The sequence below is a fragment of the Coenobita brevimanus genome, chromosome 38 (assembly GCF_032717465.1).
Source record: "Coenobita brevimanus isolate Jiangsu-jjx chromosome 38, ASM3271746v2, whole genome shotgun sequence".
Lineage (NCBI taxonomy): Eukaryota > Metazoa > Arthropoda > Malacostraca > Decapoda > Coenobitidae > Coenobita > Coenobita brevimanus.
In genome coordinates, this window is record NC_136991.1 from 47,201,417 (window position 1) to 47,225,842 (window position 24,426).

The 24,426-nt window shown below is 41.3% G+C and overlaps 1 protein-coding gene across 1 annotated transcript in view; it reads left to right on the forward strand.

The window, feature by feature from the left end:
- Positions 1–24,426, forward strand: part of LOC145396451 (uncharacterized) — a 487,788-nt gene that overhangs the window by 382,871 nt on the left and 80,491 nt on the right. The window lies entirely within an intron of this gene.

A 24,426-nucleotide genomic window follows, 5' to 3' on the forward strand; every position in this document is an offset into this window, starting at 1 on the left:
AATGAGGAGAAAAGAGGTTAAATAGTTGGAGTGTTTTTAGCTGGACACCAAAAAGAACAAACAGGGGTTAAATTGGAAGGTTCACTGCAGTTAGATCACACGACACTGTTCTTGATACAATGAAAAGTCAATTCGATGTATTCCAGACATAGGCAAACTGCACATGACTCGGGGGCAGCAGTCTTTGAAAGCACCCCAGGAGGTTATGTGTTCAGCCGTGTCTGTCTGTAAGCTGTAATCAGATTTCAATGAAATTTGGTAGAAAGGTTTGCAGTGTGTCAAGGAAGAGTTGATTAGATTTTGATGTGGATCCGGATCTGAATGCAGGGATAAACATAAGTTTTATTGGCGCTAACGGAAGTGAACAGCCTTCGAGACTGTGTAACAAGGCAGACTTCAACCGCATCATTAATTGCCTATAGCAAATTTGAACTGAGGTTATGTATTCACCCGTGTCTGTTTATTGTTTTGTCTTTGTTTGTGTACACTCTGTCTCAATAAAAGTTGTTATCGGATTCCAGTGAAATCTGGTGGATAGGTTAGTTGCGCGTCATGGAAGAGTTGATTAGATTTTGAGTTTGATCCCGGCCCAGATACAGAAATGAATTATAGTTTTGGGGTGCGTCGGCGGAGGTATGCGGTCCCTGAGACTGTGGAACAGGGCAGAATAAGGCTGTAGAATTAACTGACCGTGTGAGACCGTAAAAGTATTCGTCTGGTAGGAAAGGGAAATTGCAACAGTTATTTTAAAATTATTTGGTGGTGAGGAGGTAAGCGATCTCGAGTGCTTTCTAGTTGATTATGCGAGACCGTAAAAATGTTCGTCTGGTGGGGAAGAGGAATTACAGCAATAAATCATTAATAATATTGGCGGTGGGAGGAATTAAGTGCTCACTGTGTATTTTTCAGTTAAAGCAGTTGTGATTAAACCAGATTATTTTGGCATTCGTTAGAGGTAGGGAAAGGAAATTGCGCTCAAGACAAGAAAATAAAGTATCGCTGCTTTTACCACACATTACATTCAGGGACACGAACGAAGCAGTGTGTTATATGGGTAACATTGTGACGAGAGTATGAATATTATACAAGGCATTTTTACCACTCGAAATTACGTAAAGTCGCACAATACAGGATGTTGTGTAATCTGAAGTAACCTTTTCAATCTGAGGACTGTATCGGAGAGGGACGCCTTCATGGGGTTGCACCGTATAGCGAAGGATAATACAAAATTCACTTTATTCGTTCTGGGCGTTATTTTCGGTTTCTTTCACAGGATGGAACTTGGCCAATCCCACAGTGTAATCTTAAAGTTCGTATTCTCGTCGGGTAAGGAAGCTCTCTAACACCTCATCCTTAGCGATTTATTTATGGATATGGCTGGTTGTGGCTGGTTAATATACTTTTCTACATTACTTATGCCGAGGATGGGGATATGAGAGCGATTTATGTAACACAGAAGGGGGCAGTAAGGTTTAATAATAAAAATAAATCGCTTAGAAAAAGGTGTTAGGGAGCTTTCTCAAACGACGAGAAGGCTGACCTAAGTCGTGGTTGGATGAAATCCGATGATCCAAAGTTATCGGGTATGGATGAATCTCCTAGGTTACTAATCAAACCAGGCCTCCAGTCAGACTATACGTGACCATCAACTGGGCTGAGAGGAATTGGGGATTTTTTTTATTCAAGTTAGACCAAACGTAGTAACCCTTCATTCATGATGATGATGATGATGATAATTATTTTAGCCACACTGACACGGAAATATATTAAGCTTCGTTAGACGTCCCGACTAATACTAATAATTTTAGGTATCACTGGCCACCTCCTGCACATACTTTATTTATTGGGTGTTCGCTGCCATAACGGAGAAGAGAAACACTAAATTGGCCACCTGAGAGTTTGGAGACAAGCTGAGAATATCGAGTGGCAATTTTCGTGGTACTGGCAGAAATTGCGTTTAAAATAGAAAAAAAATATACCGGTATATATTGTGTGAAGATAGTCTTTACATTATATCTTGTATCTGCTGAACAGTTTTATACTTTGACGTAGCCATAAATAAGGAAAGTACAATGTAGAAGATTGTCCATTTTTTCATAGTGCTTGAGAAAATTGTTTATGCCTTAATTATGGCTAAATCGAAGCTTAACATTTGTCCAGCAAGCACTTGATATTACGTCAAAGCTTTTTTCATCTGTTTCAAACGCGATTCAGGCTATGACAGTACTACGAAAACTATCAATGTCATTTTTTTTTCCTTGCAGCTTCAAAACTCACAAAGTGGCCAATTGCAAACTCGAAGCTCTCGGCTAGGGAAACAGAAGCCAGTCCAGGGAAGTGAAAAAAATAAAAAAAAGTACTGAGCTCATTACCTCGCAATCTTCAGCAGGGTAATGACACAGGCGTAGGGCTCTGGGGGGGAAGCTTCAGCCCCTTCATTCCGGTGACGTGTTTTAGTGATTTATTCTTGCTATATCACGACGATTTTCTTCAGCTGTGAGGAGACATGTTATAATACAGGGGTAAATGAGAGCTATATTTAACCCCTCTAGTACCAAAAAAGTCTCCCCAAACCTGAGGAATAAGTTTAATGGTAGTCAGAGAGAGAGAGAGAGAGAGAGAGAGAGAGAGAGAGAGAGAGAGAGAATAAGGTATAGAATTTTGAGAGAATTTGTGGTAGAGCGAGCGTCCATCATGTACTCGCTCGATGTAGTGCTGCCTTTTGGTGACTTCCCAGAATGATAAATCACATGGCTTCAGGTAAATCAGAAAACCACTTACTGCGTTGGGTGGTAACCATATAACCAAAAGATATCTGGTGGGTTAGTGGATCAGGCGCTCCGATCGAACTGAGTCTCTAAGGGTTTACATCCGAGGGCTAGTTGGGGTTTATTACTAGCACAGTGCCACTCAGGGTCGAATGAGGCTGATTACACTCGCTTTATGTGTCCGGAATGAGTAGCCTACCTCTGGAATCCTACGCTCAGGATGTGGCAGTATAGGATTGTGTACATGGATGGATGGTTGGTTGGATGGATGGATGGATGGATGGATGGATGGATGGGTGGATGGATGGATGGATAGATGGGTGGGTGGATGGATGGTTGGATGGATGGTTAGATGAATGGATGGATGACTGGATGGATGGTTGGATAAATGGATGGATGGATGGATGGGTGGATGGATGGATGGGTGGATGGATGGATGGATGGATGGATGGATGGGTGGATGGTTGGATGGATGGATGGATGGTTGGATGGATGGTTAGATGAATGGATGGATGAATGGATGGATGGTTGGATAAATGGATGGATGGTTGGTTGGATGGATGGGTGGATGGCTTCTATGAGACGATTTTATTTTGATTAGAGGAAAAAAAATAAATGTAAAAATACGTCTTAATACTGAAAGGGTTAAACAGCATATAAGGGAAGAATCTACTGAGGTGTTAAAGATAAATCGCTAAGAGACAGATGCTAAACACCTTCCTGAGCCCAGCGAGAATAGGGGCTAAGATCATTAGGGCTAGAACGGCATTAGGCTTGTTCTGGATCATTAAACTCTCCTGAAATAAAGATTACAGAGAAAGAAGGCAGGGGAAAAGAATCTGATCCTCTTTCGAAGTGAGATAGAGGCTTGAAGTTTGCGCATTCAGGTGTGTAGGCTTGGATGAATGGATGAAAGAATGCTTGGGTGGGTGAGTGGATGAATGAGAAAAGCAGTGGATAAATGAGTGAGTAACGTGAAGGAATTACGTACCCATTTGGTCGTGTACCCCAGAATGAATGGATGAAAGAATGCATGGATGAGTGAATGGATGAATGAGGAAAACGGTTGATGAGTGGATAGGTGAGAAAAAGGGGGTGGATGAGTGACTAGATGAATGATATGGATTGTGGATGAATGAGTGAAGCAGTTGATTGATAAGTGAAGAAATTAACATACTTTTGAATAAGTGAATGAATGAAAGAGTGCTTGGGTAAGTGAATGGATGAGTAAATGAATGAAAAAAATAGTAGATGAAGGAGTGAATAATACAGCTGAGAGAGAAGTGTAGGTGTGAATGAATGATCGGAAGAATTCATGCGTGACTGAATGGATGAGTAGATGAACGAGGAAAAGTGAATGAATGATTGAATGAAACAGCTGATGGATAAGTGTAGATCTGAGTGAATGGATAGGAGAGTGAATGAGAAAATGAGTAGATGAGTAAATGAGTGAAAAAAACAGTGGATGGATAAGTAGATAAACTAGGAAGACATTAGATGAATGAGTGAATGAAACCGCTGATGAATAAGTGAAGGAATCAGCATATTCATTTGATTTTTGTAGGCCTGAATGAATGGATGAGAGAATGCATATGTAAGTGAAGTAGATGGGTAGTTGAATCAGTTGATGGATAGGTTGAAGGAGCAGTGGATGAATAATTAGACAGATGAGTGAATGAAAAAAGTTGATGGATAAACGAATGAATTAGCTGACTAATGAATGTATGAATGAGTCTTTTAATATTGTCTTAATGAGCAGATGGATTGGAATAATTCTGAAAACAACAACAACAACAACAAGAAAGTGATTTTACCTGCGATATTGGATTTCGACCAATTGCTCTCTAACTCGAATTACTTCATTCTTGCCTGACCCTTAACTCATCCATCAAGTTTGGTCCCTCTCAGATCAAAACTGTTTCTGTTGAGCACGTCCTGTGTACTTAAATTTTTACCTTTCCCAATAACCTTAACCTTTGACTGATTAACCTCAAAATCGAATCGCTTTCTCTTTGCCTAATCCTGGACACGTTAACAGTGTTTGGTGTAAATCGATTATAAGCCGTTTATTTGACCTTTGCCATGTGACCCTGACCTTTGACCGGTTGTTCTCAAGAATGTAGGGTCAACCACTTGGTTGAATCTCAACCTTTCGAACAAATTTGGTCCCGATCAGATCAACCTGTTAGTTATTTTGCACACAACCGAACGCACAGATCAGACTCTAAACTTGTCTTATGACCTTGACCTTTGAGTGATTGCTCTGAAAATAGAACTCCTACGTTCTTGCATGACCCTCAACACTTCCACCAAGATTGATCCAAATAGAATACAAAACTTAGATAGACTGTGACCTAACTCTGTGACCTCTACCGTTGACCTCTTGTTCTCAAAGGCAATAGGTTAACGACTTGGCTGTCCTTCCATCTGTTCACTAAATTAACCAAAATGGGATAAACCTAAGATATTTTGTACACACACACACACACACACACACACAAAGATAGATGTCTGGAGCACTTTACATCCTTGAGTTGCAAAAAAAAGTCGGGATGATGATGATAAAGACAGTGATGATGATGGTGGTGATGATGATGATGATTATGATGATGATGGGAGCGGGGACATTGGGGGAGCAGAGGAAAATGGGGGGGGGAAGAAATCTTGGGGAGAGGAGGATTAGGGGGAGAGGGGTGGGAGCACTGGGAGAGCAAACATAGGAGGGGGTTAGGGTACGAAGATGGAACTGGAAGAAGAGGGAAGGGGGGGGGATGGAGGAGGGGAAGGGAATGGGGGAGGGAGCACTGGGGAGGGGAAGGGAGGGGGAAGGGGGAGTTTTTCTGCATCTCTTTGTCTCTTTTGGTGTAGGTAATTATTTGTTTCTCTCTCTCTCTCTCTCTCTCTCTCTCCCCTAATCCCCCAAACTTTTTCCCATCCAGGTTCTTCCAATCCATTTTCCCCCAACCTCTATTTCCTCAGCCCCCTCCACTCTCGCCTCTCCTCCTCTCTCCTCCCAAACTCTCTTCCAACTCTCTCCCCTTCTCTCCTTTCCATTTCTCTTTTCACCTCTCCCCCTCCCATTACCACTTTCATTTCCATCTTCCATTCTCTCTCTCTCTCTCTCTCTCTCTATAAATATATCTATCTATCTATCTATCTATCTATCTCTTTTTCACTCTGTCTCTCTTTCTCTCTCTCTCTCTCTCTCTCTCTCTCTCTCTCTCTCAGTGTTTTATATATATATATATATATATATATATATATATATATATATATATATATATATATATGTATATATATATATATATGTATATATATATGTATATATATATATATGTATATATATATATGTATATATGTATATGTGTATATATATATATATATACACATATATATATATATATATATATATATATATATATGTATATATATATATATATATATATGTATATATATATATATATATATATATATATATATATGTATATATATATATATATATATATATATATATATATATATATATATATATATATATATATATATATATTCTCTCACTCCCTTTCCCCCTTTCTCTTTTCTCCCTCTACTCTGTCACTCCCTCTCTCCTTCCTCCTACTTATCTCCCCCCCTCCCTCCTCTCTTCTCCTCTCTTTCCCTCCTCCTCCCTTCTTTCCCATTCTTCTTTTATCTCCTCTCACTCCCTCTCCCTAGCTCTTCCCTTCCCACTGCATAACCTCTCTCCCTTTTTTGTTCAGTCGCCCCTCTCTTTCATCCCTCTTTCTCATTCTTACTCCTTCACTCAGTTGCTTCCCCTTCTTCCCCTTCCACTCCCTCCTCCCTTCTCTTCCCAGTCTCCCTTCCTCTTCCTGTCCCACCTCATTCGTTCCTCTTCCTCTTCTTTCTATACTTTTATTCTCCTCCTCCTCTCCTTGTTCACCTCTTTCTTCCTCCTCCTTAAATCATCTTCCCTCCCTACTATTCTCACCTTCCTCGTTTCCGGCTCCACGCGCCCTTCCTCCATCTTCACATTTTTCTTCCCTCTTCCTCCTCTCCTCCTCCTCCACTTCCCAGATCCTCTTTTCTCCTCCCTTCGCCCCTTCCCTTCCCCTACCTCCCATTCCCTCTTTCCTTCTCCTCTTTCATTTCCACTCGCTGGCTCCCACTCCTCTTTGCTTGCCCTCTTCCTCGCGTTTTCCTCTCCCCTCCTTCCTTCTCCCTCCCCCCTTTCTTCCATTTCTCTTCCTTTCTCCCTTTCGTTGTCCTCCCTTCTGTCCCCTCTCCCACTTCCATTCATTTTCTCTTCCATTTATTAACCACATTCTCATTCTTCTTCCTCCCCCTTCCTCACCTCTCCTCTTCTCCACTTCACTCCTCCTCTCATTCACTCTCTTAAGTCTCCACTTCCCGTCTTATCCCCCTTCTCTCTCTTCAACATCGTCTGCCATTCCACTCTCCTCTCCTGCTTCATTTCCTCTCCCTTCTCATCTCCCATGTGTTTCCTCTCCACTCCCCTCTTCCTTCTTTCCCACTTCCTTTCGTCCTCCTCCCATCCTTTCCTTCCCCTCCCTCCCCTTCCCTCTCTCCTGCTTTCCCTTCCTCTCTCTTCCTTCCCATATCTATGGCTTCTCCTATCCCCTCATTCCAGCTTCCCTCTTCCCCTCTTCCCATTCCTTATCCCCCTTCCCTTCTTCCTATTCCTTATCCCCCTTCCCCTCTTCCCATTCCTTACTCCCCTTCCCCTCTTGCCATTTCTTATCCCCCTTCCCCTCTTCCTATTCCTTATCCTTCTTCTCTTCTTTCCCCCTTTCCTTCCTTCCCCTCCTCTCCCTGTATTCCCTCCCTTCCCCTCGTCTTTCCTTTCCCCTCCCCTTTCTGCCCCACTCCCTTCCAAGATTTACCTCTCCCCTCCTGCTTCCTTTCTCCCAAATCACAATCTCCCCTCCCTTCTTTTCTTCTCCCCATTTCCTCTCTCTTCCCTCGTAAGTCTGACTCCTTTGTCCTCCTGTTATCCTTTCCCACTCTCTTCAACCTTCCTTCCCCCTTCCCACTCCCTCCCTTCCCCCTCCCTTCTTCCCTCCTCTCCCCTTCCCTCTCTTCCTCCTTCCCTCCCATTCCTCTCTCTTCCCTCTTAAGTCAGTCTCCTTTGTCCTCCTCCTGTTATCCTTTCTCACTCTCTTCATCCTTCTTTCCCCCTTCCTCCTCCCTTTTTCCCTCCTCTCCCCTTCCCTCTCTTCCTCCCTCTCACCCCTTTCCCCATCCCCTCCCTCTCCCACTCGCACTCCAAACTTATCGAACTAATTAACTCTGGAGAGACTGTGCAATTTTCCCCAACTGCCAGATTCATTTTCCTCTCAGAGCAGTTTACCCAGCGTGCAAGACTGGCCCTTTGTTTACCTCAAGGCCACAAGATAAACAGCAGCCTCTAGAAATTAATAAACCTAGATGATAAATGAGTAAATAAGAGTTGAGTAAATAAGTGTGTGTTTAAATAAGTGCAAAATAAGGGGTGGACGTATATGCAGTTTGACCAAGAGTTATGCTGATCATCTAGAAAGCAATGTATGTGGATAAGTGGATAAGAAATGAAATAAGGAGTAGCAGTAGTAGTAGTAGTAGTAGCAGTTGTAGTAGTAGTAGTAGTTGTAGAAGTAGTAGGAGGTTAAATAAATATCATGAGAGATTGACGTATTATATAGTTCATTTAGCATTATTGTACATTATTTCATGACATCAAAGTAAACATCAGCCTCTGGAATGTAATATAAATAGGGGATAAACAGGTAAGTGAAAGACTAAATTATTAAGTAACAGAGTAAATGAGGAGTGTGAGAGAGACGTATTAGGCAATTTATTAAGCTTATTAGACTCTCTCTCTCTCTCTCTCTCTCTCTCTCTACGATAAACAGCCACCCCTAGCATAAAATATAATACTTGTAGGTGATAAAGAATGAAATAAGAGACGAGATGAATAATTAAGAGATAAGATAAAAATAATGAGAGATGGACGTCTTACGCAGTTTATTTAGCGTACCAGACTGTCCCTTTGTTTATAGCGAGGCCACAAGATAAACAGTCACTTCTGCAGTTATACGTGAGTGATAAGATTGTAATTAGAGATGGAAGAATATAAGCAACAAGAGATATACAATTAGCGATGAAGGTATTATGCAGTTTTTTTTATATGCAAGGATGAAGGAACCAAAGATCAGAGGTATAGTGAAAGGTTGGGGTATTATGCATTATTTTTTTTTTATGCAAGGAAGAAGGAACCCAAGGCCAGAGTGTATAAGATTACGCTGTGTTTAATCCTGAGGCAGAAGATAAACATGCACCTCTCACAACAACACATTATAAGGATGTTAAAAATTGCTAAAACAGTGGATGGACCGTATTACCCATTACACATTACTTTTGGTGTTTTTTTTATAGTACATTCTTGCTTTCTCCCGGCACTGAATCTCAGGTTGTGAAGAGGTTAGTGAAGGATGTATTTAACCTCTTCAGTTCGAAAAGCCTCTTCGTTGAATACAGGGAAAAATCGAGCGTCTTAAGATCGGGATAAGAAATTCGGTGAGATAGAATTATTATCTACTTTTCCCAGCATACATATTGCCTTTCTTGCTACCAATGGAACAAGAAGATAAAAAATGCCTTTAAAATACAGTATATGTGGATGAGGAGAAAATACAAGGTGGAATTAATATGCAAATGAAATATGCAATAACAGATGATGTATTATGCAGTTTATTCAGCATACAAGATTGGCCATTTATTTACCATGGGACCGTAAGATAAATACCCACCACTCGCAGTCACAAAATAAACGAGGCTGATAAATAACTTGGCGAGAGATGGAGTTAATGTGGAAATTGGAGATGTGCTTTAAGAAACAGGTGGCTTGTGTAGGTGGTTGGATTTTGAGGTTCTTGTGAGGATATTATCGCTGGATTAAGAGGCTGCTTATCACCTCTTCCATAGCGATTTATTATACGTGCTACACCTTACTATTCTATATTTGTTTTTTAATGTCATTTTAATGTGACTATAGTAATTTTCCTGTAACAAAAAAACATAGAAGCCTCTGTGCCTGCGAGAATCAGGCTTTGAAATCTTAAAGCGGAATAAATCGTAAATCACCCACAGGTCTTTGTAGTTCACGCTGTTATTCACTTTTCAAGAAGTTCGTGAAGTGATGTACTGCAAAAGACGGTGTTGGAAAGGGATGCCAAGTTATAAAAGCATCGTGTAAACTCTCTCCCTCGATGGCTGCAGGAGAGGGACAGCTGCAGCCGCCTCCAGTTCCACAGGTTCACGTCCAGAGGAGCCTGGGGCCACAATGACACCTCCACCACCACCAACAATAGCAACAGTTCACCCTGCAAGCGGTTGTTCCGGCATAAATCACGTTGTAAGGGGTTGGCGTAGCTATATACTCTCTAATTCACTCTTCAGAGGGACAGTCAAAAGATATCCTGAATGACTGAACTAGAGACAGGCTATATTTCACGTTGCGAGAGGCTGGTCTACGGGTAACATGGATAGCTGATTTTGCAAGGAGTTGGCCTAATGATATAATGTTAGCTGCCTGGGATTGAGGAAGGCTGTCTGTAAATCTCCTCAGTTCGGTAGGTCTCAGCTATACATCATCGCCTGAAGATAGTATGAATGCAATCAATAATACGTCATCGGGTTGAAGGGGCTAACCATCTTCTACGTGCTTTTCAGACTAACTTTCCCATCATTCAAGATCAAGTACAGGCCTATGCAAAAGTCCGTTCGCCTCTCATGTCTGACTTTATAAACTTTTAAGGCAACTGTATGAACTGAGGCGCATATTGTCATTCATCTGTGGGTGATCGTAATTCCACTTTTTGGTCGAAGAATTATGAAACCTTTACACAGTAGTCTGAAGAGTCTGTTGGGTTTCGAAGGTAATATCACTTAGTTTCGAAAGCCATCGTTCGCTGTTTATCGTAAGGCAGTGGACCGATATTAAACAGCTCAATTGTACCTTTGTCCACTATGGCACGTATTCTCGTCGGTTAAGGAAGCTCCCTAACACCTCTTCCTAAGCGATTTATTTTCCTTATTATATCTCACTGTCCTCTTCTGTGTTACATAAACCCTTAAAGTAATGCCGTACTCTGCATAAGTGAGGTACAAGAGGATATTTACTAGCCATATCTAAAATAAATCGCTGAGGAAGAGGTGCTAGGTGCTAGGGAGCCTTCTAAAGCTACGAGGATGCAAGTCGGTGTCTCACTCAAGCATCATCGAATTCAGCAGTGAGAAAGAGGCAGGGGAAGCGAACGAACTTTTGCATCTGATTGTACAGAGGTAAATCGTACACCTGGTTATTAAAAGAGACCCCCTTTGCTATAAATAAAAGTCTTGTAATAACCCCATCAACACGTCCCCCCCCCCCTCTCTCTCTCTCTCTCTCTCGTGGTTACATGTGTGCGTCCGCTTGTACATATGTAAGTGTTCTTGTGTGTGTGTGTGTGTGTGTGTGTGTGTGTGTGTGTGTGTGCAAACTTGACACAGTTCCCTGGCTGTAGCAAGGATGAAATCTGAAAAACGACATCACAGTTAAAGCACATAGCCAAGAAGTAGGGTATACTCTTTTCACTTTAACTGGCCTAAAACTGCCACATGAAGACTGAGTTATAACAGGAGCTTAGGATGAGAGTATAGTTGTGAAGAAAGTTATACAAATAGGAAGGAAAGTCGGAGTACTGCCCTATTTTGCCTCTGAGGGACGAGAAATAAGAAGCCAAATGTCAACATTCTTCTCACGTTTACAGTGGATGAACATGAAACACTAATGCGGTCTAAAAATGGTGTCGAAACTGCGTCTGTAAATGCATTGCAGTGTGACCTGATATTTTCCCATTAAGGATGAGCGCAGTTTTCTTGCTAATTCCGGATGATTTTATCGCGCTTAGGACAGACCGGTCGTAAGTTAAGGTGTAACAAGCAACTCCATCACTTTATACATTTTTACCTGCTATCGTTGCTTGAGACAGACGCTTTCGTGTTGTGGCACTTATGTAACTGGAATGGCTTCGCTATTTTCACAGACGTCCCTCAATTCCCTCCCTATCCCCCGAAAGGAAGATGGTGGACTACAGATGGGCGTCATTGGGCTGCAGTTCATCAAATTTACATCCAGATGGGACTAGGTTTGCAACACATTGATTGATTGATTGATTGATTGACTGATTGTATTTAAAAGATTATGGCAGCGTAACAAGAGGTCATTGCCGTCACCACTACTGCACCTACGACCTCGAGGTGAAATTAGTCAGCTTAGGGGAGGCTTTTCGAAGTGAAGGGGTAAGAGCCCAGGTTTATCTCTTCACAACTAAAATCCTTCTTTAGTTGAAATAGAGATCTGATGGTAACAAAAATAATAATGATGATAAAAAAAAAAAAATGAGTCGCGGCATTCTTGTGGTTAATTCAGTTACTAGTAGAGTCTATTTTGCCAGATGCGTAGGGCCGACCAAACCAGAGTGTGTGCCTAACTGCGTCACTCACTCACTCACTCACTCACCAGATTACTGAATCAGCCACTTAGTTACTTTTATGTTTTGAAGGATGAAATGTGGCAAATTGGAACTGTACGGTTTATGATTGTCACACTCCTGGGGGGGGGGGAGTGTTTTGGGGGGTTTTGATGTTGTGTCTGGTGAGCGTCTGGAGTGTGTCTGAGGTGTTGGGTTGGGAGATACAGTTTGGGTGAGTGCGGCTATCAAAGCTGTCACTTGTCTTATTCAGTTTTATCCTTGCTATCTCCAAAATCATTTTATTGAGTTTAAAAATATTCCCTGCGTTAGTCTTGCTTCACTTAGACGATTTCATTCAGATCAAAATTCCCTAATTGATTCGTGTGCCAACCAAACTATTTCACGCCTATTAAGAGAATCCCATTTATATTCTTCCTACCACCAAATTACTTAAGAGGTTTCCCTATTTTTACTCTTGCTTGTATTTACGTCTGTATAATTTCCCACATTATTCTTGCTTCAACCCAGCTTGTTTTTATTTAGAGCAAGAGAATTTCCTGTTTTATTCCAATCACGGCCAGACTGTTTTACCCAAGAATTTCCCATTTGGCTCTTGCTTCAATCAAATTCTTCTACTGAGCTTAGGAAAATAACCCACTTGATTTTTCCTTCATTTAGATTATTTCATTCAACTTAAGAGCATTTTCTATGTATTTTTTTTTTTCTCCACAGCCAAACTAATTTACTTAGGTCGATAATTCCCCATTTTATTCTCACCTGCACACGATAATTCCCCATTTTTTCACCCATTTTATTCTCACCAGGTCAAGATAATTCCCCATTTTATTGTCGCCTGAGCCAACCTATTTTACAGAGAAGATAACTACCCATTTTATTTTCGTGTGCTCAGTATAATTCCCCATTCTATTCTCGCGTGATCAAGATAATTCCCCGTTTTATTTTCACCCGATCAAGATTATTCTCCATTTTATTCTCGCCTGAGCCAAACTATTTTACTGGGCTCAGGCGAATACCCTCATGGAGACGCAGGTTAAAGGGCAGAGGCGAGGGTGACATTCCTCCGCCTCAGTGGCCATAATGATCCAACGCCACCAAAAGCCCCGCCGAAGCCTAGCGAAATTCTCCAGCATTACCCCTTGCCAGCCTCACTATTTTGGGTGCTGAATATCATCATCATCATCATCGTCATCGTCGTCGTCATAGCTCCTGTCATCGTCATCGCCATCACCATCATCGTCCTCGTCCTCGTCGTCATAGTTCTTGTCATCGTCGTCGTCATCGTCATCATCACCGCCACCATCATCATCATCATCATCTGTGTCATTATCACCGTCATCATCCCTACCTTCATCATCATCATCATCATCAAATCTAAGAAATGGGGTGAGTTAGGAGGCAGAGAAACAGAAAGACCTGCAGATCTGTCAAGCAATACGTCCAGGAAAATCATCGAAGCCTTCTCAATCGTGGCTCCATAAGAGATAAATATATAAATGTTTATAATAAATACATAAATGCAATGGATAAGTGGGAAAGAAAAATAAATGTCACCTTATTTCTTTTTATCTCAGCTCCTGTCTGCCTCTCCCTGCCCCCGCCCGCCTCCCCTTCTCGCCTCTCTCCACTTGCTTCCCTGCACCAAGCATCCTACTCTACCTTTTGCATCTTTTCCCTCTCTTCCTCTTACGTCCTTTCTCTTCTCCATCATATATTTATTCACTTTAATTTAAAAACCTGCTTTATTTCATCGGTATCAGTCCATATTAGAACCACTGCTGTACTGGACCTTCTCCGCGGTGGGAGAATGATAGCCATAATTATCTCTACCCCATGCTGGTGAAGTATGAATGGATAACGGGTGTATAGTGAAAAGTTGATTCATGTGCAAGCTGAAGTGTTGTAATAGCTATGATTGTGTGCTTTAGGGTCCTTATATGCCAGGAAAAGAACCGACGAGTTGCGTACGTATGCCAGTACATGAAAGGACATACTACCAACACTCACTTTAAATGTCAAACACTCTACCACGGCTTGCATTCCAACTCTGAACTCGGGGCACACACATCACAAACTCCCAACCGATCAAACTTCAACAGCTCCAGGGGATCTTATGCGTAAACCTTGAATCGGGGTTTGGAATGCAAGCTCCCAAATTTTTACAGCCATTTCCGGAATAGGCTGTGTAATAATGGAACGTTTTTAGCCCCTCCGTCATCATTGCTAAGTATACCCTGTTATGTTGTATGAGGACTGACCACACCTGATAATAGCAGATATTCCATAAATGGCCATCGAAAATTAGTGGTCTTCATTGCGCTTGACGATTTAATTTCTAGCACAGTGCCTCTAACCTCAAAATTCTCATATACAGTAATAACAGTAGTAGTAGTAGTAGTAGTAGTAGTAGTAATAATGATAATAATAATGATAATAATAATAATAACAGTAATAATAATAAAACTAATATATATATATATATATAAAATATAAACTCATAAAACATAAGCAAAATAAGTGACAAAAGAGGCGCCCAGCATCCACCCCCTCCCCTCATCCCCTCCCCTCTATCCCACATTCCCCTCTTCCCTTCTCCACCCTCCCGTATCTCTGATGTTCACGTTACATCCCTTCCCCCTCCCCCACACCTCATCTCCCATCTTTCCCCAAGAACCCACCTTACATCCCTTCCCCCCCTCTCCTCCCCATACCCCATTCGTCTCTCCCTTCCTCCTCCCCTTTCTCCACCTTCAAGACCTCACCTTACATTTCTTTCCCTTTCTTCCCTCCTCTCCTCCCATCATCTTCCTCCCCCTGTCCCCCCCATTCCCTTTTCATGTTCCTCTTCCCTCTCCCTTTTCTTCCCAATCAAGACCTCCCCTTTCATACTTCTCCCTTTTCTCTCCTCCCGTCATCTCCCTCCATCTCTTCCCTTTCCACTGTCCCTCCACCCCCTTTTCTTCCCCTTCTCCCTTTCCCTGCACCCCTCCATCTCCCCCTCTTCTCCCCCTCCTCCCCTCCCCTGCACCCCTCCACCTCAAGAGCCCAACCACACCTCTTGTCGTGCCTGGGGACAAGTTTCCAAACAAAATTCGCCACTTCCGTGCTACGTGACCCAGTTGCTGCCCATCCTTCACTTTAATCCACAACAACCAGCCTCGTCAGTAAATCCACACCTGACGCCAATAAATCCACACCTGACGCCAAAAATCCACACCCAGCGCCAATAAATCCACACCCAGCGCCAATAAATCTACATCAGACTCGCCATGAAATCCACACCCAGCGCCTATAAATCTACATCAGACTCGCCATGAAATCCGCGCTACCCTTTCACCAGTAAATCCACATCTGACTCGCCAATAAATCCACACCTGACTCGCCAATAAATCCACACCTGACGCCGATAAATCCACATCAGAATAGCCAATACATCCATACCTGACTCGCCAATAAATCCACACCTGACTCGCAGATAAATCCACACCTGACTCGCAAATAAATCTACACGACTCGCAAACAAATCCACGCCTGACTCGCAATTAATCCACACCTTACTCCAATAAATCCACACCTGATTCGCCAAAAAAAAATCCACGTTTGACTCGCCAGTAAATCCACGCTTGACTCGCCAATAAATCCACACTTGACTCTCAAATAACTCCACACCTGACTCACAAAAGCAGCTCAAACATCATAGCCAATTTTTTTTCTTTTCCTTTCTTTTTCTTTTATGCAAACTTTACATAGATTTAACACCGAGTAGTACTTCCTATCTGCTGCAGAATCGTCATGCCTAATGCTGTCTGCCAGTCTCAGTAGTTACTTTTTTTTTACTGGCAAACTTTACAATAGATTTTTTTTTTTTAGTTATATTTAATTTCTGCTGTAAAAATGTCATACCCAGTCCTGTCATCAAGTTTGGGTATCGATTTCCCTTCTTCTTCTTTTTTTCAAGCTTTTCATTGCAGTGACATTGGATTGTATCGTATTTCCTTTGGCACTACATTGTACAAGGTTCATATCCTTTATCATCATCATCATCGTCGTCGTCGTCGTAATCCAGGCTTCTTTTCCCGCCTAAGAACACGGTGTGGTAGGACCCTGAAAGCAAGAAAAAAAAAAAAACACTGATAGAGGGGGAAACTAGCCAGAAGTCTGCCAGTTAAATGATCCGCAGACTCATTCACTCAGAGGCCTCGGAATCCTGACTTCACCCCTCATGCATAAATATCCACACTCTTGTGCAAAGTTTGGGTGTGAGACTTTGGTGTGGCATGAAAATAAAAAGCTGTGAGCAAGAGCACTTGATATGGAACTACTTAGGAATGTGTGTGGAATGCAGAGAGTCACTGTGATAAGGACCAAAGGCGATTCGTGAAATATGTGGAGTTTAGAAGTCTGTGGATGCAAGAACTGAAGAGAGTGTGCTTAGATGGTATGGTTACGTGGAGAGAACAGGTGTAAGGAAGGTGTTGAAAAGGTGTATCTGAGTGAGGATGAAGGTAGGAAGAGGCATGGTTAGCCGAGGAAGTAACTAGATATAATAAATGAGTATGAGAAGCGAGATGTGGAGGTTAACGTGGCTAGGGAACTGACAGGGAATCGAGCTGGATGGAAAGATTTTGTGCTGAGGAGTGCATGACAAGAGTATGGCACTCGTGTTTTTACCCGCTTAAGTGGTGGTCGTAGGATTAACCCAGGCTGTTGTGTAATGTGAAGGGCATAGATGAGGAATTATGTCTGTGAAGTTGAGCTGGAATTCTGGGAGCTTGAATGCGAATGAAAGAGAATATCGTCCTTTTTACCTGGGCATGTTGATTAGTTCTCCCTCCTGCGGGATTTTTCTTGCACTCTGGACCCTGCCTCGCCCCGTCCTTTTATGGGAAAAGGAGGTCAGGATGATGATGATGATGATGATGATAGCGACGAAGTCTGCTTCCGCTTTGTTCCTCTTCACTTCAGCTGTATAATTTGAGATCTGTCTTTGTAATTTCGTCTGTCTTAATAACCCCTATCGTTAGGTATTACTGGTAGCCTAGTAGTAGTAGTAGTAGTAGTAGTAGTTGAAGTAGTAGTAGTAGTAGTAGTATATTCATATAAAATTGCACACCATTTCTATCTTAAAACAATGACCCGTGTTCTCGGTGGTTTTGAAGATTTAGTAACACATCTTCCTAAGCGATTAATTCTGCACATCCACCTCAGTATCCTCTCTTACGTTATCGATGCAAACGATGTACTTGATAAAATATATAACTTATGAGAGAATATCAAGGTGCAACAGGTAAATAAATCGCTAAGAGAGAAGTGCCACAAAGACTACATTGTGACTTGAAATACGATCCATCTCGCTTATATCCATCGTATAACACTGTCCACTCACATAATGTAGCTCTGTCATAGTGCTTCTGCGTTGAGTGACACGCCTTCATAGCCTGTTACGCTGGGTGGTAACAGTAAAACCAAATGAACACCTGGTGGTCTAGTGGGTTAAGGTGCTCCAGCCGGATTGATATGGGAGTGTGTCCAAGGGAAGTTGTGCTATATTGCTCACGTAATACTGCTCAGGGGGAAAGGAAATGCTCACTCTCGCCTTGAATATCTGAACTAAGTCGCCTAGCCCCGGGCCCCTACGCTCCTTATGGGGTGATAAAGGATCGGATGATGCCTGGTACAGATGTTGTCAGGAATATCGTCCCGCTTTTTAATCGAACGAATCTGAAACCCCGACAGGATATTTTGAAAAGTCTGTTGGTTTCGGAAGAGCGTATCACTAGTTTTCGAAAGTCATTGCCCAGTCTCATAATTTATCGTAAGGAAGATAATCGATATTAATGTCCGCAACTGTACGTTAAACAAGAATATTCGAGTAAATACAAATAGTCTGAATCCGTGTCTGTATCGGCCTTTGTATCTTGAAATTGGCTATCTGTTATCTTTTTTTTTTTTTTGTTGGAGGGAACAATGCGGGCTTCAGGCCTTTGGTTCCTTCTTCATTGCATATATATATGTATATATATATATATATATATATATATATATATATATATATATATATATATATATATAATCCATTGCAAAGCCGACTTCTCGGGGGGAAAGTGGTAGCCAGAATTTGCTGTCATGATTGGGACAAGTCTAGCAGATCATTAGGCTGGGAAAGCCACGGCCAATCCTGTCTTCAAGTAGTATTTCTCTCTCTCTCTCTCTCTCTCTCTCTCTCTCTCACCTGAAAAAGAGCTATAAGAGGCGGTCAGCCCCTGAATTTAGTGATGAATTGTAGTGGTTTATTTTCATCCTTCTTCAGACAGTTTTATTCATCTTTATTCATCTTTTTATTCATCTTTCGTGTAGTTAAGAGGTCGGTGGAGACTATTTTTAACTTTATTATTTGGAAAGAGTCTTGTAAGCGGAATAAATCGTCTGGAGGTGGCAGAGAAAAGTAAAGAAAGAAGGAAAGGAAAAGAAGAGAAATGGAAGGAAAAAAGGAAAGGAAAAGGAATGAAAAAGAAAGAGAAAAAGAAAAATAGAAAATGGAAAGGAAAGGCTGAAAAAAGGAGAGGAAAGGAGGAATAAAAGGCAAGAAAAAAGAAGGGAAAGGAAAGGGAAGAAAGAAAAAAAGAAAAGTAGGAAGAAAGGAAAGGAAAGGAAGAATAAAAGGAAAGGAACGGAAAAGATAAAAAAAAAAAGGAATGGAGAGGAAAAGGAAAAAGGAAAGGAAAGAAAACTAGAAAACAAGAAAAGGAGAGGGAAAAATAAAAGAAGGAAAGGAAAGGAAAAAGAAAAGAAAAAAAGAAGGGAAGGGAAAAAAGAAATAAAAGGATGGGAAGGAAAGGAAAAAGAAAAAAATAAGCAGAGGAAAGGAGAAAGGAAAATAAAGGAGCGAAATGAACGGAAAGGGAAGTGAGCAAAAGGAGGAAAGGAAAGGACAAAGAAAAAAAAAGAATAAAACGGAGGATGGAAAGGAAACAAGGAAATATTGGAAGGAAATGAAAGAAAAAAAGAAAGGAAAAGATGGAAAGGAATGGAAAAAGAAAAGAATGAGAGGAAAGGAAAATTGGAAAGGAAAAAAAGAAAAAAGAAAAGTGTAAAAAGAAACGAAAAAGGAAAGGAAGGAGAAAAACGAAAGAGAAAAGAAATAGGAAAGAAAAAAGAAAGAAAACAGAAAAAAGAAGGAAAGCGAAGGATAAATGAGAGAAAAATGAAAAAGGTGACGTCCTCTGGCTGAAGATTAACGCTAGAGAGTAATATGCCTACAGATATAAACAAACTTCCTTAAACAAGAAATACACGACACCACAGTTAGTATTATTAGAAGTGTGTGAAGAATGAAAGAGAATGACATTTTTAAAAGCATCTGTTGAATAATTAGATGCATTGTACACAGAATGAGAACGCGCGGGATTTAAAAGTGTTTACTGAAAAATAGCGAAATATAAACATCTTACTTTTAATAATAACTAGCGACAGACAAAATATAGACATCCTGCTTTAAATAATAACTAACAAGAGACAAAATATAAACATCCTCCTTTTAATAATAACCAACAGACACAAAACATTTACTAATAACTAGCAAGACAAAATGAAAATAAAAGCATTCTTCTTTTAATATCTAACAACAGACAGAAAATAAAAACATTCTACTTTTTAATAATAACTAGCAAAAGAGACACCAGAGTACAAAGTTGACTACCCACTTTACGTAACTACCAGACTACGATTGTTGCAGATATTGCGTTACTGGGGAAGGTCACAACTTTGAAATTCTCTCTAATTTTTCCCAGTCCTCTCCTCCCTGCTCCTCTCTTCTCGGGAAACTTGTACAACTTCAGCAAAAGACAGAGATGCTGCTCACACATATACTGTTGGACTTGGCGTTGTTGTTGTTATTATTATTATTATTATTATTATTATTATTATTATTAATTATTATTATTATTATATACCACTGCTACTGGTACTACTACTATTACTACGACTACTTCTACTACTACTGCTACATCATCATCATCATCATCATCATCATCATCATCATCATGAAACACGCATCCACACCACAGCAGTGAAACGTATCTAAGCGAGATCATTTAATTTTGGTCTCTGAAGTTGGCCACATTTTTTTTTTCTTTTTACAGCACTGATAGCACTGGAAGGCTATTTTTAAGGAATTTCCAGAACGATATGACATTCCGTGATTGACCTAATTGCGATTTTTTTTTGGGGGGGGGTAAGAGAAATGGGAGCTCTTCTGTATCTGGAAAAGAGCATGGTAAAACTGTAAGGCAATTTTCTTGACAATTTCAGAATGGTATGGGGGAAGAATGTTACACACTCAGTTTCGATTAAGTGCTGTATAGTGTTCTCGCTCCCTTGACCAGCTGGAGTTGTTCCCCACCATGAGAGGGTAAATGGTGACAATATTACTGCCTGCAGGCTACCATAACCCACTTTCAGATGGAATATAGTACTGTCGAGTTGGGGAGGGTTGAAGGTGACAGCATTCTCTCTCACTGGCTCCCATGACTCACTCCCAACCCAGCAAAATCGTCTGGCTTTAGAAGGGGGAGAGTATCTGAGCTGTTCCGACCGTGAAGGGGTTGATTGTGGCTGTTAACTTTCATGTCCTTAGTATTCACTGTCAGCTGAATAAAATCGTCTGGCTTTATTTGGAGTAGATTAGGCGAGTATTGTAGTCGGTTGAGGAAGCCCCGTAACACCTCTTCCTAAGCGGTTTATTTTGCATATTACTCCTTACTGTCCCTTTTTGTGTCATTTAAATCATTCAAAAACCACCATCAAAACAGCGTACAAATTTATATTAACTACCCGTATCCAAAAATAAATCTCAGAGGAAGAGGTGTAAGGGAGCTTCCTTAACCAGCGGGAATACGACCCCCAGAGTTACCCCGACCATTAGAGAGCTAGTAATACCGCTGCAGGTACCATTACCGGAAAGCAATGAATAGTTACTAGTTTTCATTTTCTCATTTGTTTGTTCTTTACCTCCTCCTCCTCCTCCTCCTCTCCTCCTCCTCCTCCTCCTCCTCCTCCTCCTCCTTCATTATATCTGCCGTCACCAATCTTCATATATGCAGGGGATGATTTACATTCCTCCTCCTCCTTTTGCTTGTCCTTTCATTTTCTTATGATTCTCTCTCTCTCTCTCTCTCTCTCTCTCTCTCTCTCTCTCTCTCTCTCTCTCTCTCTCTCTCGTTCTGCATTTCTCCCCTTCTTTCCTTTTTCTTCCGCAGGTCCATCTGTCTCTCCCAAGTTTTATTTCCTTTCCCCTTCTCTTCCTCTTCCTCCATATTCTGCTTCCTCCTCCTATTATCCTTCCTTGCTTCCTTCCTTCCTTTCCTCCTTCCTTCGTTCCTTCTTTCGTTCCTTCCATCCATATAGATAGGTAGGTAGGTAGCAGTTAGATATAAGTCGAAAGAGATTACTTGAAAATAGACATAAATATATACATGGGGAAAAAGATAAACAAACGAGTAGTTAGCCTGAGAGAGAGAGTGAGAGAGAGAGAGAGAGAGAGAGAGAGAGAGAAAGAGAGGGAGGGAATTTTTAACAACGTACAGATATGCGTATTTCAGCTTTAATAATTATCAGAAATTGGCAGCGTCCTTCATATTATCCCATTTTTAATCACTCTCTCTCTCTCTCTCTCTCTCTCTCTTTCTACGTCTGTCTATCATATCTTAATCTTCTATCTCTTTTTCTAATTTCGTACTTCATTTCATCGTCTCCATCTTTGTGTTTCTCTGTCTATCCATGTATCTATCTGTCTGTCTGTCTGTCTATTTGGCTATGTATCTTTGTTTATCGATATATCAATCTATCTATACCTTAGGGGGCCATGTATTCCTCTGTCTGTTCTTCCAAATATCTATCTTTCTCAGTGTTTATATTAAGCTTTCGTTTTTGTCTCCTTTCACCTGTCAGTCTGTCTATCTATCTATCTATCTGTCTGCTTCGATTTATCTATTAATTCATCTCTCTTATATAAGCATGTAGCTATCTTTGAGTAGGTAAATCTGTCTGTCTCTATATTATCATCGCTTTTTGTCTGTCGGTCTGTCTATGTCTGTGTCTTTCTCTCCTAATTGTGCTAAACTCCTTCAGTCTTTTGCAATAACTTTTGATATCTCTCCATAGCCATTTGCTTCTTTTTCTCTCTGCCTGATTTGATAGAAAGATTGTTAGATAGACAGATAGACTTACACAAATGCGGGTAGATACCTTGATGGATAGAGATAGGCAGATAGGTCGATGGATAGATATACATTGATGACGATAGACATATGTATTGCAGAGAGAGAGAGAGAGAGAGAGAGAGAGAGAAACGGACAGTACATAAATGAATGACATATATGTAATGTGTGTGTGTGTGTGTGTGTGTGTGTGTGTGTGTGTGTGCAGCTGTTTGATGGGAAATTATTGAAATTTCAGAACCAATAAATTATTTATCATTTACGAGTATCTGAGGCCAGTGACTTGCATTATTCATCCATCCATCCATCCATCCATCCATCCATCCATCCATCTGTTCATTCATTAATCTCTCCCTTTATCTATCCATCAATCCATTTATCCATCCTGCCATCCATCCTTCCATCCATTTATTTCAGTCCAGCTCTCCACCCACCCACCTATCCATCCATCCATCCATTCATCCATCCATCATGCATTCATCCATCAGTCCGTCAGTCTCACCCATCCCTCAAAAACATCCATCCATCCATCCATCCATCCATCAATCCATCCATCCATCCATCCATCCACCCAGCAGTCCATCCACCCATCAGTCCATCCACCCATCCATCCATCCATCCATCAATCAATCCATCCATCCATCCACCCATCAGTCCATCCACCCATCAGTCCATCCATCCACCCATCCATCCATCCATCCATCCATCCATCAATCCATCCATCCATCCATCCATCCATCCATCCACCCATCGGTCCATCCACCCATCAGTCCATCCACCCACCCATCCATCCATTCATTCATCCATCCATCCATCAGTCCGTCAGCCTCACCCCTCCCTCAGTACATTCATCCATCCATCCATATAGCCATCGATCCATTCCTCATTTCATCTATACATCCATCCATTATCCATCCATCCATCCCTCATTTCATCAGTACATCCATCCATCCATCAGTCGTCATTCTCATTCATCCCCCAGTCACCCAATCCATCCACCAATCCCCTGTCGTAATACAAACACAAACACTAAGCCAAACACCGAACAAACAATTCGATGCTTATGGAACTACACACACAGGAAAACAAAACATCAGTATTTAACATCTATATATTTGTTTGGCGCACATCTTCATTCCGAGGGCGCTGTTTTTTAAATTCGTTCTTGTTTCTCAATTTGATTTTTTTTTTACTGGCTGCCAGAGATCGAGCAGTATGGAGAGCCGCTATTAGGTGACACCTTTACAAACGAACGAAACGAACTGGGGAGGCACCTACCTTTCACTCACTCTGTACAGTATAGTCCTACCTTTAGGTGACAACCTGAGTGATAAGCCAGATAGTTTATTGTAACCCAGGAAATTAATCACTACGCTGGGTGGTAACCATATAGCCAGATGGCAGCTAGTTGTCTAGTGGATTAAGGCGCTCCAACTGGATAGGGTCCGCAAGGTTTTAATCCTATAGCTGGTTGGGGCTTATTGTTCACAAAATGCCACTCAAGCTGTTTTGAGGCTGGTCACCTTCCCTTTAAATGTCGAGACTGAGAATTCTAGCCTCGGGCCCCTACGATCCTGATGGAGCAGTAAAAAATTCGATTGTGATGATGACGTTAGCTACTGACTTAATTCCCTCACTAACAGGAAGTTTTCTGGAATGAAGAGAACCATCACTTAGCAGCAGGAATTAAATAGAGATAGACCTCAACATAGTAGTAGTAGTAGTAGTAGTAATAGTAGTAGTAGTGGTAGTAGTAGTAGTAGTAGTAGTAGTAGTAGTAGCTGTTGCCACCCTAGGCCCATCTGTATGATAACCCGGTGAAATGCAGGCTGAAGTTGACCAAATTCCGCAGTCCACCATCCTCCTCTCAGGGGATAGGTAGAGCACTGAGGAACGTTGGTATAATCGGGT